Genomic DNA, 17,810 nt, shown 5'->3' on the forward strand with positions numbered 1-17,810 from the left:
AAAAAGTATGAGTCAATCGAAGAAGATTGTGTGCCTAGAATTCAGGAGGAAATTATAGTGGTGATAGATGAGGGAAGGGGCAAAGAGAAAGTTTGAAAATTTGTATCCCAGTCTTTAATAATGGCCCAGGAAAGAGGGTGTCATGATAAACCCAACTCCATGATTCAGGCAATTTGTCAGGTGGATGTCTTTTTGATAAATCAACTCTCACAGCATGGTCCTCCACTAGCCACAGGGGGAGTGAGTCTGTAAATAAACCACTTTGCTTCTTTCCATAGTTACCAACAACCTCCTGAAAATACTATGAAATACTCCGTATGCTTTCCGAGCTCTCAGTCTTACTCCGTCAGGGTAGCTATATTTCTTGTTGAAAATAAATACAGTTGCATTTGAGTTTTTTATAAGCACACTCTCTGATTAACTCTGGATGCTTTAAAGAAAATAAAATTTCAGAGTGCAAGCTCAGGACTGGTACAATTGTGATGGTTTTTTCGAATAACACCATTCTGAACGATGCAATCTGACTTTATATGTTTGGTATATAAAGTGTGATATACATATATTTCAGACAGACATTGTTGTTCCTCACTTACTCCTTGCGTGTCTTTGAAGTTCAGCCATCAGTCTACACCACATACCATCAGTGTATGCCTCCCTCTCTCCCTTCTCATCACTGCCTCCTCCTGATCTCCTTCCAGACTTTTGGTGTTGGGCTCACAGCCTTTCTTTAAAACATGTGTTCTGCCACAGCCCACCAAAGTGCTCTTTGCATAAAACAAAGCAAAACCCCATGACTCAGTCTCAGTGTAAGATGCTGAGGAACTTTACTTTAGACATGTAACCAAACATTACAAAAATTGGAGGTCAGAGATATAATGAGACACCCTGGCTACCTGATGGAGAGTCAGAAATCTGCCAGGTCAGAGAAGCCATGCCTTAGGTTTGTGGGCTTTGGGGCTGCAAGGCTGGAGGAAAGAGCATGCCTGTCCTTGCTTTGCATCAGTGGAAGCCGTGGGGCCTGACACGTTCTAATTCCCAGTATGTCAGCAGGACCGCCGTGGTGTGGATTGCCACTACATCTGTCCAACAGCCGCTTCATTTCTAAGTGGCAAGAAATAAAATTACAGTCTGAGATTCTCCCATGGTCCCTGCTTTAGTCTAGTCAGGGACAGTCCATTCAGATGAGTGTAGGCTGGGCTCTTACTGCAGTTGCAGGCCTAAGTTGAGAACATAGATCTATTGGCACCTCTAGGACTGAACTGACATAATGCCAACGGTCCCAATTTTCCCTTTTTCCAAAAGTTAATACAATATATAAGGACACTGTTGTACCATCTAAACACCCTAAATACTGAGAATTAAATAGAAATTCACTCATCCCAAGCTGGAAAATGGTACATTACTAACACTGTCAGTGATGCTGCCTGAAGGATGGGCTCACATAAGTGATACAAACAAACAAACCTATTCTGATTTACCTTATTACGATGCCAGTTTGGATGGCCATTCAACCATTTCATATCTGGCCATTTGCTGTGTAAGTTTTCAGTCCATCTGCTGGCTGTGGTAAGTATTCTAAGACAGCCCACAAGTTTCCCGGTTCCAGATATACACATATGGTGTCCCAGTTACTCTTTTATTTTATTATTAATCTTTTCATTTTTTAAACTTTTAATTTTATATTGGACTATCATTGATTACCAGGCTGTGTTAGTTTCAGGTGTACAGCAAAGTGATTCAGTTATACATATACCTATATCTATTCTTTTTCAAATTCCTTTCCAATTGAGGTTGTTACATAATATTGAGCAGAGTTCCCTGTGCTATACAGTAGATCCTTGTTGGCTATCCATTTTAACTACAGCCATGGGTACATGTCACACTAATGGAAGGAATGCTGAGGAAGGGATTTTGCAGGTTAGTACCAAAATCAGTTGACCATCAGATAAAAAGATCATTTAGGTGGGCCTGGTCTAATCTCATGAGCTCTTTAAATGTGACTCCAGAGGTCAGACAGAGAGAGAAAGAGAAGTCAGAAGGATTTGAAATGCAATAAGAAATCAACATGGAAGAGATTCGCTGATGTTGCCTTTAGAGATGAAAGGGACCACATGTAACAAGTGTATGTGGCCTCTGTGTGTTAGTCGCTCAGTCATGTCTGACTCTTTGTGACCCCATTGACTGGAGCCTGCCAGGCTCCTCTGTCCATGCAATTCCCCAGGCAGGAATACTGGAGTGGGTTGCCATTTCCTTCTCCAAGGGATCTTGCCAACCCAGGGATCAAACCCAGGTCTCCAGCATTGTAGGTGGATGCTTTACCATCTGCACTATTAGAGAAGCCCATATGTGGCCTCTAGGTACCAACAGTGACCCCCGGCTGACAACCAGCAAGAAAATGGGGATCTCACTCCTACAACCAAAAGGAACTGAATTCAGTCAATGGACATGGACCCCGAGGTACAGATAGGAATGATTCCAGGCCAACACCTTGATATCAGTCTAGGAGACACTGAGCTGAGAACCTGGTGTGCCAGGCACAGGCTTCTGACCTACAGAACTGTCAGCTAATACGTAGATATGGTACCAAGCCGATAAATTTGTGATACTTTGTCACACAGCAATAGAATACCGTTGAACTATGTTTTGCCTACCAATTTATATGCAGATTCTATAGTTTGATTCCAGTTTACTTTTTAAAGCTATTGCCAGAAATTGAGTTCAGAATTGAATTCTATACATGGAAGAGGGTGGTAGATTGAGAATATAAGGAGCATATCTGAGTCCACAGGATTTTCTATAAGACATTATAGCCCTTGTAATGATTTTCAAGGACTTCATTTTTAAGGGATTCCCTTGTGGCTCAGAGGGTAAAGAGTCTGCCCACAATGCAGGAGACCTGAGTTCAATCCCTGTGTTGGAAAGATCCCCTAGAGAAGAAAATGGCAACCCACTCTAGTATTCTTGCCTGGAAAATCCCATGGGTGGAGGAGCCTGGCAGGCAACAGTCCATAGGGTTACAAAGAGTCAGACACAACTGAGCGATTTAGCTTTCACTTGTACTTTTAAAGGCAAGAGAAATCATGACCTAGTCTATTCTGCAAAAATAAAATATAAACCAAAATTTTAACTTATTAAATATAAAAAAGCTTTTTCTGAAAGCTTTGGTAAAATGGTTAGTTTGTCATATAACTAGTCCACTGGTTCTAAATATTTGGCATATACACATTTAACAAATTTTCAAGTTGTATATTTCCTTTTCTAAAATATATAATATATCGACTATAGTTCTGTATTACATGTATATTGGGATTGAACTTAGCCATATAAGAAGTGGTCAATAGCATGTTAATTTAGTATATAATATCATTTATCACGGAAACTATTCAACTCAACAGGGAATATTTTAAACACTAATGTAGATAAAGGCATACACATGGGGAAAACTGATATTAGACAAAAATGAGCCAGTACTCCAGAATATAATCATTGAAAGCATAAATGTTCATGGATAAAAGAAAAATGAAAAAAAAAGTCAAGAAAAATAAACGGTTTTCTCTACTAGCGTATGGAAAAATAAATGTTAGCCACCAAAGTATTGGGCCTGCCTGGTGGTTCAGATGGTAAAGAGTCTGCCTGCAATGCAGGAGACCTGGGTTCGATCCCTGGCTGGGGAAAATCCCCTGGAGAAGGGAACGGTTACCTGCTCTAGTATTCTGGCCTGGAGAATCCCATGGACAAAGGATCCTGGAGGACTACGATCCACTACCTCCAGACTACGATCTGGAGGTCACAGAGTTGGACACGACTTTGCAACTGAATTGAACTGAACTGAATTATGATCATAAAAAAAAAATAGGCGAATAATGTCATCAAGGACACAACAGGTTATCCACCGCTTAAATCTCTTTGGGGACAAATGAACACACAAAAATGACCAGAATACACATTGAGCAAGAAAAAATGTGAATGAAAACATGGTAACCACCAGCAAATATTTTAACATTAAACCAGAAATGGAACTGTTTATCAATTTCAAGCCAGCTACAACTAAAAGATTATAGGAATTTATGAAGGATCATATTTAACTTAATCATATATGTAAGTCCTTAGTAAACCAACTATTTTCTTTGGGATTTGAGGAAGATTAATAACATAATGATGTAGATTTGCTTGGTCCGAATACATTTATAATCCAAGTCAAATTGAAGTGGCTTTCAAACGTCTTTACTGCTTTTATATCTTACACAGTTCTAAAAATGTTATTTCCTTAAATACATCCTGGTCATTAAAAATATTTTTGAAGATCTTTTGTGTTTCTAATAACTTTTTCAGTTATTTCTGGAATTAGGGCAATTTTTTTTTCAAGTCACCAAGGTGATAATCAGTGCAAAAACTTTGAAATTTAGTAAATAATATCCTTCTGTCCTAAAATAAAGATAAAAAATTTCTTTCTACCAAGCCCTACTATCACTATCATTATCAAAGAGAATGTGGTATCTTACTCACAGTTCAATGCATACTGGACTTCCTAAAAAATAGATAAAGAAAACATATTTATGTGCTAAGGATCATAAAGATAGCATTTGCAATTTTTTTTTCAATTGTATTACAATCTACCAAGACCTTTTACAAGTTCATTACAAGAATACCATACCCACCACATAGGGCTGTTGTAAATTATTAATTTTTAATGTCATTATGTGATTTTATTCTTCTTAAGACTAGAATGATAAAGTGAAGTTGCAAACATATAACAGAAATCTAGTAGCACTAAAGGTAAATTATTTTTAAAAGGCAGATGATTATTTCACCCAGCAAATATTTATTTTGGGCCAACTAATCAATGAGCCCCACTCAAATCACTCTAAAGACTATAACTTCAATTTTCCATGAACTTTCTAACAATGGCTGTTTCAGCAATAACAAAAAATGACTGAAATTCCTGAAAGGTTATAATAAGTTTAAAGTTCAACTTTTCTTGATAAGCAGAGCTATGTATATTCTGAAGTTCAGTTTATTACAGTGCTACCTGCTTCACTGCTGGCAAGTTTTCCATAGATCACATCATTCCCGACACTCCACTTCCCCCTCTCCTACTGCCCAAGCATTTGTTCAGATCACTCTCATCTCTTGCCTAGATTAATGCAATGGTTCCCTCACTGGCTTCTGTGCCTCCAGCCTTGAGCATTTTGCACGCTCAGCCAGTGTGAGATTTCTGGGGTGTTATTCTCTTGCTTATTACCTCATTCTCCCCATTGCTTTTAGAATAAAGTTCAGATTCCTTAAAACAATACACACTTAGGTGTTCGTGCTCAGTCATGTCCAACTCTTTGTGACCCCATGGACTGTAGCCTGGCAGGCTTCTCTGTCCATGGGATTTCCCAGGCAAGAATACTGGAGCAGGTTGCCATTTTCTACTCCAGGGGCTCTTTCCAACCTAGGGATCAAACCCACAACTCTTGCATCTCCTGCATTGTCAGGTGGCTTCTTTTACCACTGTGTCACCTGGGAAGCCCCCAAACACACAAAACCCCTGCTAACATTTGAAACCTCATATCCTTCACTCCACTGAGCTATTTTGTGTGCTGCAAACACACCATGCTCTTTCTCAACCCTGGACCTCCTCAGATATGTTTTCTTGTGACTCAAAAGTCTCCCTTCCCTCATTCCCCCTCTTTGATTCCAATCCTACTCCTCAAATTTGAATTGAGTTACCACTTCTGGAAGTTTCCTTGATGCTCCCTGACCACTCTCCCAAGGTTAGGTGACCCTCTAGTCTTCTTTTGCTAACATTTTTGCTAACATGACTGCCTCCCTTTGCTCTCCCACAACAGATATTCAGTTCCTTGAGACCCCGTTCTCTCACAGCCCCCACCCTAAACATGGTGTCAGGAGTATGGTAGACACCCAGTAAAGATGTTTAATGTGAGAAAGAATGATTGTATCAATTCAACAGAGTGGACACTGCTTTCTTTTTTTCTTTTGGCTGCACAGACCAGCATATGGGATTTTAGTTCCCTGACCAGGGGTCGAACCCATGTCCCTTGCATTGGGAGCTCAGAGCCTTAACCACTGGACCTCCAGGGAAATCTCTGGACTCTGCTTTCTTATCTGCTAAATAATGTAATTGAACTGGAAATAGATTTATTCTTTGGGAGATAAGTCTGTCTAGGTACAGAGGAATGCAGGTAGGATGGCATACCAACGGGGTACATTGAGGAAAATTCAATAGGCAGATGATTTACAAACATGTGGGCTGCTTTTAAGAAAATCATCCAGAAAGAGAGTAGAATGCCTGCACCAGCATCCCACTGGCAGAACTTACCCAGAAGCCAGAAGACAAGGAGATCTGAAGATTTGGTTCATACAGACTTGCCCTCTGACAAAGTGGGTCTCTAGGGCAGGATGGGGAAGTGGTATTTGGATGTGGAGAGGAAAGCCAAAAATACCCATCACTGTGATCTAATATTTTGAGAGTTGGAAAATAATAACAATTTTAAACTATGAATCAAGACAGTGAACTCTCACGTGGGCAAAATTCTACCACATGGGAACAAGCCTTGTAATCAGTAAATTTCAAATTACTGCTTAAATGAACAATACAACTTTTTATAATAATCTGACCTTCTAGTGAAATAGTTAAAATTACTTTGCCTCATATATTCCTTTCCCACCGTGCATGTTTCTAAACTTTTCACTCTAGGTCTAAACACCACATGGTACTATAATTCCATCACTTTTGAAGTCATCTTCCTTGAAACCATTGCAATTCCTTTGCACAATGGAAAAAAGGGGGTCTCTAGGTATCATAGCCTTTATTTTAATTTGTACAAGAAATTGCGGCTTCCTAAGTCTAGTGGTAAAGAACCTGCCTGCCAATGCAGGAGACATAAGAGATGCAGGTTCAATCCCTGGGTCAGAAAGATCCCCTGGAGGAAGGCATGGCAACCCACACCAGTATTCTTACCTGGAGAATTCTGTGGACAGAGGAGCCTGGTGGCTACAGCCCACAGGGCTGTACAGAGTCTGACAGGACTGAAGTGACTTAGCACACATACACGAGAAATTAGAGCTATTGAATAAGGTAGTTCAAAAAGGGTAGGCTATGGCATTCTGCAAATTGACATTGCATGAAAGTTGAAAAGTTCAAGGTTGAGTGGAGCTTAGTGAGTTCAGTCTGCATAAAAAAATTGTTAATACTTTTCCTTTTAAAAAATATTTATTTATTTGGCTGCATTAGGCACTCTTCATTGCAGCATGTGGGATCTTCATTGCATCATGAAGGATCTTCTGTTGGGGCACATCATCTTTCTAGTCATGGCAAGCAGGCTCCAGAGTGCATGGGCTCAGTAGTTGAGGTGCATGGGCTTAGTTGCTTCACAGCATGTGGATCTGACTTCCCTGACCAGGGATCAAACTCATCCACTGCACTACAAGATGGATTCTTAACCACTGAACCACCAGGGTAGTCCCAATATCTTTCCTTTAAATTTTCAGATTTCTTACCTTAAAAAGGTCTTTAATGAGATTTTTTTGTTGTTATTGCTGTTTAGTAGCTAAGTCATGTCCAACTCTTCTGCGACCTCATGGACCCACCAGGCTCCTCTGTCCATGGAATTTCCCAGGCAAGAATACTTCAGTGGGTTGCCATTTCCTTCTCCAGGGGACCTTTCTGACCCAGATTCTTTACCACTGAGCCACCTGGGAAGCCCCTTTAAAGAGGTAATTTGAAGGCAATGGCACCCCACTGCAGTACTCTTGCCTGGAAAATCCCTGCAGGAGCCTGGTGGGCTGCAGTCCATGGGGTCGCTAAAAGTTGGACAGGACTGAGCGACTTCACCTTCACTTTCCACTTTCATGCGTTGGAGAAGGAAATGGCAACCCACTCCAGTGTTCTTGCCTGGAGAATCCCAGGGACGGGGGAGCCTAGTGGGCTACTGTCTATGGGGTCGCACAGAGTCGAACACGACTGAAGTGACTTAGCAGCAGCAGCAGCAGCAAGGTCATTAGTGGGAGCCCGAATCCAATAAGACTTATGGTTCCTTTAAGAGATAGGCTACAGACAGGTACAGAGGGAAGACGATGTGAGATGTAGGGAAGATGATCGTATATAAGCCAAGGAGAGAGACCTCAGGAGGAACTCACCTTATCGACCCTAGACCTTGAACTCCTAGGCTCCAAAATTGTGACACACTACATATCTGTGGGTTAAGCCACCCAGTCTGCAGTGCTTTGTTAAGGCCACTCTAACTAACACCCCCTCCCATCACATCTCCTGCAATTTTAAGCTGACAAATTTCCTGCATAACTGCTTGAGTTATGATACCTCAGGGTTTTGGACAACCCACAATTTTATAACATGATTAAAGCAACAGCAAAATAGTCAAAAAGGAGCTCAAATACCAGGAACACAGCCAACATTCTTTGGGCCATGAGCTAGGGCCTGCTGTTTCCTGTCATCAGAGGGTCTGTGGGATCTAGTTCATGGGTGTGCAGCTCCTACTGGGTGCTTTGTTTTTTCTTTTTAACAAATAGTAAAACCAAGCAAGTCTCAGAGTTGCTGTTTTTCAAAGTTGTAAAAGCTCAAACAGGTCCACAATTTCAGTGGGAATGACAACAATAACAACTGAACGAGATTTGGAGAAATCGTTCCTCTTCAGATCACGTTAGCCAAATCAAAAATCCACTCATAATTGTATGCAAAACATCACCAGAATTAATTATAGGACTGATTCTAAATTTAAGCACACACCTATAGATGGATTTATGATTCTGGTTAAAGATGTAAGCAAGACACAAAAATAATTGACTTGCTTATGTTGTGTGTGTGTGTGTCTACGTCACTGATGTAAGGGATCCTCGTGTTATGATTAATAAACTATGCCACACACATAAAGGTAGGCCCTTATAGAGAACACTCTTCAAGGAGAAATTGTTCCATTTTTAAAAGATGTTTGAACCCATGAAACAATAATACAACCTCTGTGTTAATTCAAACTGCTGTTCATTTACACCCAGCATCAAGAAATATAAATCACTACAGATGGTGACTGCAGCCATGAAATTAAAAGACGCTTACTCCTTGGAAGGAAAGCTATGACCAACCTAGATAGCATATTCAGAAGCAGAGACATTACTTTGCCAACAAAGATTCGTCTAGTCAAGGCTATGGTTTTTCCTGTGGTCATGTATGGATGTGAGAGTTGGACTGTGAAGAAAGCTGAGCGCCGAAGAATTGATGCTTTTGAACTGTGGTGTTGGAGAAGACTCTTGAGAGTCTCTTGGACTGAAAGGAGATCCAACCAGTCCCTTCTGAAGGAAATCAGCCCTGGGATTTCTTTGGAAGGAATGATGCTAAAGCTGAAACTCCAGTACTTTGGCCACCTAATGCGAAGAGTTGACATGACTGAGTGACTGATCTGATCTGATCTGATCTGATTCTTAAAACCATTCAACAGCTTCACTCCACACATAAAAGTGTGAATGCCTTATCATGTCCACGAGCTCTCTATGAATGGGGCCACGAGCTCTCTATGAATGGGGCCCTTTGATGTCTTTAGCCTCAGCTCATGGGAACTTGTCCTGCCCCTCAAAGCCCTTTTGGTTTTCTTTCTGTTCCTTGAATACACCAAACTCTTTTTCAGCTCAGAGATTTTGCACATTCTGATCCTTCTGCCCAGAAAACTATTCCCAAGGCTCTTGGCTTAATTGACTCCTTTCCATCTTTAAGGACTCGGCTCAAATGTCACCTTCCTTCCTAAACTTCTACCTCAGTGCCCTTTCCCCCTATTAACTATCATATAAACCTACTTATTTCCTTCACAACATAATTCATTTATTTTGTATGCTTATTTAATATCCTTTTCTCACTAGAGTGTAAATGACATAAAGGCAGAGATCTTATTTCTCTTGTTTACCAGCCAATCCAGAGGGGCAACTGTGAACATGGGAGATGCTCAATAAATATATGATAAATAAATAGACAAAAGAAACCTTATCTTTTGTCTATTTTATACTTTGGCCGCCTCATGCAAAGAGTTGACTCATTGGAAAATACCCTGATGCTGGGAGGGATTGGGGGCAGGAGGAGAAGGGGACGACAGAGGATGAGATGGCTGGATGGCATCACTGACTTGATGGACGTGAGTTTGAGTGAACTCCAGGAGTTGGTGATGGACAGGGAGGCCTGGTGTGCTGCGATTCATGGGGTCGCAAAGAGTTGGACATGACTGAGCGACTGAACTGAACTGAACTGAATATTTTATGATCCTTGATGCTGTCAATCTTAGCCCATTTTCTTTAAAATATTTTTCAGTTTAAAAAATTTTGAAGATGGCTTAAATAATGCTAGATTATTTCATCTTTTCTATAAAACTTATTTTAAGTTTAACTTGATTCTGTCAATAAATAATTCATGCTTGCTTATAGTAGGCCAGGCACTATATTGACATTTGGTATGACCATGTACTTTTCCTCCCAATTCTCTTTCCATTTTCATTGTTCTCTGAGATTAGGAAGCTATCAGAGATTATGAACTACCAGAACAATTTATAAGAATCTTCTCAGAATGTGCTGACACATTAACACTCTTACCTGCAATTTGGAGTCAGTCTTATTAAGCCTTCTTACCTCTAATTCTGTTGGCATTGTAATTCCATTTTCATTATGTTTCCAGCAACTCTTTAAACTTAAGTGAGTGAAGTCATGAAGTCGCTCAGTCGTGTCCGACTCTTTGCGACCCCATGGACACCAGGCTCCTCCGTCCATGGGATTTTCTAGGCGAGAGTACAAGTAAATGGGTTGCCATTTCCTTCTCCAGGGAATCTTCCCGACCCAGGGATCGAACCCAGGTCTCCCACATTGTACACAGACCCTTTACCATCTGAGTCACCAGGGAAGTCTTTATGCTTATACAGTGGGTAAAAGTCATCAATGATGATGCCATATCCTATATAGTCCTCTATTTTATTTTCCTGCAGACAAGAAATATACAACAAGAAAGAGATGACTTGAGGAAAAGCAATTTTCTCACGCAGGTACAATTTAAATTTTAAAAACAAATGTTTAAAAGAGGCCAGTTTAATTTGCTGAAGTGACAGGCTACCTAAGATAGGTAATGGTACCTATAAATATTTACTAGTTCTTTCCATCAACAGATATGCTTTCTAAATATTCACGGAGAGTAGGAAGGAATAACAAACACTGGGTTTCTCCCTTCCTCTCTGCGTGATGCTTTTTCATCGCATGTAAGATCATTTCTGGGCTGCTCTTTGCTCATCCCACAGGCTCTAGCTATTCTGTGTTCACCGCCAAGGATAAGTCATTTCAATTAAAAGTAATACCACTTTATTACGTTTAATCCAAAGGGTGATTTAAAAATTTATTCATAGTGAGGGAGTGCCTGTTGGACATTATTTTTACACGTTATTTCCTGGCCTTTATCACACTTACAATAAAGTCTTCAAACTGAGCCATATTTGTTTCTATATCTTTCTGTAAAGTCTTTGCCCTTCTTCCTGCTTCTTTGCCAGGCTGAAACACATTTCACCTTCCTCTCCCATGAAAGACTCCAGTCAACTTGGCAAACAGATATGGGTGAATGCCTATGCTGGGGAAGAAGGTATTGGAACAGCTAGCCTAGAGATAGGGATGGTTCAAAAGATAACATACTGGTGTTTTACTCCTTTGCTGTTACTGGTGGTTGGAAAACAAATAATAGGAAGGTTTTCAGGACATGTGCATTATGTATAAGTGATTTAGTACTTCCTGAGTGCTGTCAAATACGTCTGAAAAATGCAAATTGACCATCTCTGTGCAGATTCATTAAATAGTCCCTCCAATCAAAGTGAAAAATAAAGCATAAAGATGTATCAGCTATGATGTTGTGAAAGTTTCTAAAAGGTGTCACTCGATACTGAAAAATTACATGGACTCAGTAGCTATAATACAGACGAACTGTGAGGGGAGAATTTTTCAAAATAATCTTGGTGTTTTGAAATTAAGAATGAAAGTGCTCAGTAGAGTGGCTAGAACATAGAACGTGAGCCAAGAAAGGCAAGAAAAGATGACACAGGTAAGAGATCTTGGGGGAAGAGTGATATAATATCACTAAGGTATTGTTAATATTCTAACAGCTAACGCATCCACAAGTAAATCTATAATTCCTCGTGGACCTAAATTTGACAACTTTTTAAGAGCATTGCATAAAGTCACATTGTTTCTCGGAAAACTCATTCTTGGATGTTCCAATGTACGTGGATTTAAGCAAGAGATCTTATCCAGAATTTGTTTACTTTTATCTTAGTATCTAAGGCTCAAGTTACTTTCAAAATTATAAGCCTGAAATAAAGCCCTCTCTCCCCTAGAATAAGGCAGTTTTTCAAGTTTTAAATCCCACTGTCAGTAGGTCTCACAAAGACAAAAAGCAAGAAAATAAATAGCTAGTCGATATTAACTTTTTTCTTCTTCTCTTTTCTAAGTACTATGAGAAAAAAAATTTAATTCCTTTTTTAACACAAGGGGAAAAAAGATTGTTAAATATACTAAATACCAAAATAGTATTAACAATGACTATCAGTTGACATAGGGTGAGATGTAAATAACTAAATCACATGAATTTAATGATACTAAAGCTGAGTTGGCTCTGTTTTCAGCTATTTTGAGTATCAACCTTAGAAAATAATATTTGTAATACATTGCTGATATTATATGCTATATTTTATGAGGCTACCAGATATAAGCTTTCTTGAATTTTACATGTTTTTTTTTTTCATCTTATACATTAGATTTCAAAAATCACTATTTACCTTCATTTTTACAAAAATCCTCCTGTTAACAGTATCCACTTTGAATGAACAATCAACAAGAAGTCCTCAGAAAAAGCTAGGATAGTCACCATAGTCTGTGTCCCTCAGGGTTGAAATGATATTAGATTTGGTGAGGTGAACCGTATATCACAAACACTCCTAGTGCTGGACAAGGAAATATTTCATTGCATGGGAGGGGTGGATTTAGAATTACTCTCTGCCCTCAAATGCCATCTTTTATCTCAGGATACATCATTGACATACTCTCATGATTTCATCAAATCTTTTAAGAGCTTGCTTGCTTTCTTTCAAACACAAATTTACACACACACACACACACACACACACAATCATTGAACAGATATCGTTCAAAGCCTTTGCCATTTTGCTCTTTTTTAACACTCAGTGAATCTTTTTTTCTATAGGCTTAGCATTTCTAAATGTAATAATATGTGATTTGAATTCATTAGTCATCACTTTATTAAAAAGTATTATATTTTATTAACTTTTATATCCAAGACACCAATACAGAGTACCCACACTGACTAGACAGCCATTGTTTAGTGAATTAATTAGTAAAATATTAAGACTCCATCACTAACCTAATTTTAGACACTTTTGAAACTTATAATACAGAAGGCCCCTCATCAATGCAGGCCACTGCAAGTGATTTTTTATTTTGACTTAGGGTCTTGAAGTCATCTTCAAGATCACTTCATATCTTAACCGACCACATCAAAAACTGAACTCATGTCAGGAAATAAAAAAAGTATGTGTCCAAATATTGGTTCAGAGGAAAGTATTTCATTTTTCCAGTAAATTTTTCACATAGAGATTTCCCTAATCCTATGGCCTATCAAAAACCATCAAAGCTGTAAAATATTTCTTTATACAGAGGTACATTTAGATTTCCACATGTTACATGTTTCTAATTTAGGTTTTTCTCCACATAAACACTATTTTATAAAATTTTTATAAAATCTTATTGCTTAAGACTTAAAAGTGACTATTTGGAAAGGTTTAGTTTTTGTTATTTTTAAGAGGAAATTCAAACTTGCTTGGTTGAAAAAATTACAGACATAACTCCCCTAGTGACTTTGATTTTCCTAAAATAACTGCAAGCTGTTCTTATTCAATCAACCAATCAATATATATTTATTGACCTGTTCCATTTACCAACACTATTAGGTGCTGACTATTCTAATTTATTTGACCTTGAATCATTGCTTTACTTAGGCAGCAGATAAATAATAATAATGGCAACACATCTTTCATTTTCATTTATAATTATCTTTTAGTTTTTCTGTTTGACCAACCTATTTTAAAGTTTTTAAGTTTTTAGGATCATATTTTTTCCTCATATAATGTTAATCTTATGCTTTGCCCAGTCATGTGTTTTGTCTTTTCATTTTTTTCAATATTCTTCTGGATACTTGATTTGTGCTTTCGTTATTCATATATCCGGTCCTTAATATTTTTCTTGATTTCTTTAGGAAAATAATTTCTCCCCTAAAAAAGTGTTAAAGACAAGAGTTCACAGAGCCTAATCTTGTTATTTCCCCATGACTTGGTAATTTTGAAAGTGAAAGTCGCTCAGTCATGTCTGACTCTTTGTGACCCCATGGACTATACAGTCCGTGGAATTCTCCAGGCCAGAATACTGGAGTGGGTAGCCGTTCCCTTCTCCAGAGGATCTTTCCAACCCAGGGATCTAACCCAGATCTCCCATATTATAGGTGGATTCTTTACCATCTGAGCCACCAGAGAAGCCCAGTAATTTTGGTCAACTTCAAACTGCAAACATTGTGTAATATGGTGCTGGGTATAACAGGAAGTAAATAAATCATTATGCTCCCAGACTCCTCCAAGTCTGTAAAGTTTGAATGCTTTGTCTTTTTCCTATTTAATCCTGATATTGAAACAAAAAGATTTTTTCTTCTAACATTTCAGAGAGGAAGTGTTACTTTGTACAGTGCCATATCCAGCATCCTATCGATCAAGGCTGGATAACCAGTACCACATTCCTCTAGCTTTCTCTCATTTTTGTTTTGAATTTCATCTACTGAAGAAAAAGCTTACCTTGGCCTTTTATTTTCTGATTAGAATTCACTTTGGACGTCATTATGCAGATCCACTGATATGTGAAGCTGAAGAATCATCAGCATAGCTTGATCAAAAGAAGTGATCTTCATCAGATATCAGAGAAGTTCTGAAATTGGAAGGATCATTGGGGCCTTGATCTTTGAATTCCATGACCTCATGCACTCCATGGGGATAAAATGAGCCCAAGGAGAACAGGCTTGCCCAACTTTGTTGTTGTTCAGTCCCTAAACTGAGCCTGACTCTTTGTGACCCCATGGACTGCAGGACGCCAGGCTCCTCCACTATCCCCTGGAGCTTGCTCAAATTCATGTCCATTGAGTCAGTGATGCAATCTAACTATATCGTCCTCTGCAACTTATTAGAAACAAATCCAGTTCTCTAGTACTCTTGACCATTTCATCACACTAAATTAAGCTTTCTATTTATTTTTTAAAAGAGCTTTTTGATGTGGACCATTTTTAAATTCTTTATTGAATTTGTTAAAATATTTCTTCTGTTGTTTATGTTGTCATTTTTTGGCTGTGAGTCATGTGCGATCTTAGCTCCCTGACTAGGGATTGGACACACACCCCCTGAATTGGAAAATGAAGTCTTAACCAGTGGACCACCAGGGAAGCCTCTTTTTCCCTAGAAGTTGTTTATTTTGATCTCCCTTCCCCCAGAAAAATCTGGATAAAGTCTGAATATCATCTATTAGAAGAGTTCTGCCATCCCCCCGCCTGGTTCAGTGGGGTTCTTTTCGTTCTCTTGATCGTGAATCAACATAAACGATGTTCTTTGATTATTTTTCTTTTTTTACTTCTGCTCTGTGGAATAAGAGCAAGAAAAGTTAAAGGGAAATTATGATAGCTTCTGGTGTATCCTGCATTAACTCATGTAAAAAAATATTCTTTCCAGGTAAATATATCTCTGCTTTCTCTCAACAAAACAGTTGGGGCCATAAATAAGATGGTCTAGAGGTATTTGCAACCCCCATATGGCCTTCTACATTGTGCTTAATACATTTCTGCTGAATTATTATCTTGGCTATTCATTAAGCCAAGTCATCGCTAGAAACTGCATGGTTAAAAAACTCAAACTCAAAAAGAGCAAGAGGTATCCCATAATAGTGTTGTACTCATACCTTAAAGTAGCTTTTTTTATGTGTGCATAGAGACACTGGGAAAATACCCTTCCCTACTCTTTTCCTACTCTTCTATCCCATCCTCTTTACACACAGCTTTCATAAACTATGAGCTCCTCACTTGGCTCATTCTTTTATTTATTTTTGGGCTGCACTGGGTTTTCATTTTGAAGCACTGGCTCTTTGTTCCTACGCAAGGGCTTTCTCTAGTTGTGGAAGCTTCTCTAGTTGTGGTTCATGGGCTCTTAGGTGCTTAAGCTTCAGTAGTTTTGGCTCTCGGGCTTAGCTGCCCTGAAGCATGTGGGATGTTAGTTTCTGGAGCAGGGATCGAACCTGTGTCCCCTGCACTGGTGGATTCTTAACCACTGGACCACCAGGGAACTTCCTTGCTCATTCTACTACTAGTTACACTATTTTCAAAGTGAAGTTTGCATTTCCTATACTTAATTCAATGATAGCTGCACTGTGTGTACTTCACAAATAAACCTATGAATGACAAAGTCCCCTTTCTACAAAGGCACTCTTGCCATCAAATGTACCTTGGGATTTGATGCAGAAATTTTTTATGACTATAATTGTTACCAACCTACACATTAAAGGATCAATGATCCATAAGCTTCATACTTGCCCAGAAACAATCAATAGTTAAACATTTTAAGAAATTCAAAGAACTAAACAAAATTAATAGACTGAAGAGTTCAGAAACGTGCTGTGAACCAATGTTTCAGAAATAATGCAGTTTGTAAAAATTAAACTAGTATAACCACAAAAATTTAAGAAGGTGCTATTTTCACTTAACTATGTAACTCTCATGTGGTATCATAACCATATAATCAGATACCATGAGACGATCCATTGTATACTGATGCTTGGAATGCTTTTCAGGTGATTCTTTGATCCTTTAAAAACCAACAATGGAAATTCACAAAATGCAAATTCCTTAGTCATTAAAATATTTTTTAGTAGCTTTGGACAGAGACGTAGGAATGAAAGATAGTTCACAGTTCAAAATGTTGGATTTGTTATAATAGATGAATAAGATAGATTCTAAAGCCTGGAAAATTCCACAATGATGGGAAAGTCTGGAAGCCCATTAATCAGGGCAAATTCCATGAGAACTGACCTGACCATGCAGTTTCCCCCAGGGGTTACAAAAAAGTTGGAGAATTTACAAATAATAGAGTTATAATTATATTCCTGCTTGACTCTCTTATTTTACAGATGAGAAGGCATAGGCCACAGAAATTGTATGACTCGAAGCAGCCAAGAACTAGTGTCAGGGTCTCCTGAACCCATCTGGGATTTCTTCACCGCTCTGATGTAATAGATGGTTACAACTTCAAGAGCTCATAGAACATGCAATGACACCCATGGGACCAAACCCAAAATGACTACATTACATCGGTTAATTCTTTCAACAAGCCCTCATCAATTTCCAGTTAGATATTGCTCAGGACACTACCTTGTTTCTTTAAAAGTCCAACTGCAGAAAAAGGTTCACTCTAGAGATGAGTAAGGACTTCAGTGCAGGAATTGAAGTTAATTGTTAATAAGAAACCAGCAGACAAACAAATTAATAACTTGTAACAACAACAACAAAAATCAGGCTGTGTTTAAAAGAAACCAGAATCAGGCAAACAACTCTGGCAATAATATTTCTTCACCAAACTAAAGTTTACTACCAGCAGATGTGTTATTTCTCACCCACTTAAATGGACCTACTGAAAATGTAGATTGATAACAATCTTCTTTGAAAAAATATGTATTCTGATATAGCA

The sequence above is a fragment of the Bos javanicus genome, chromosome 24 (assembly GCF_032452875.1).
Source record: "Bos javanicus breed banteng chromosome 24, ARS-OSU_banteng_1.0, whole genome shotgun sequence".
Classification (NCBI taxonomy): Eukaryota; Metazoa; Chordata; class Mammalia; order Artiodactyla; family Bovidae; genus Bos; species Bos javanicus.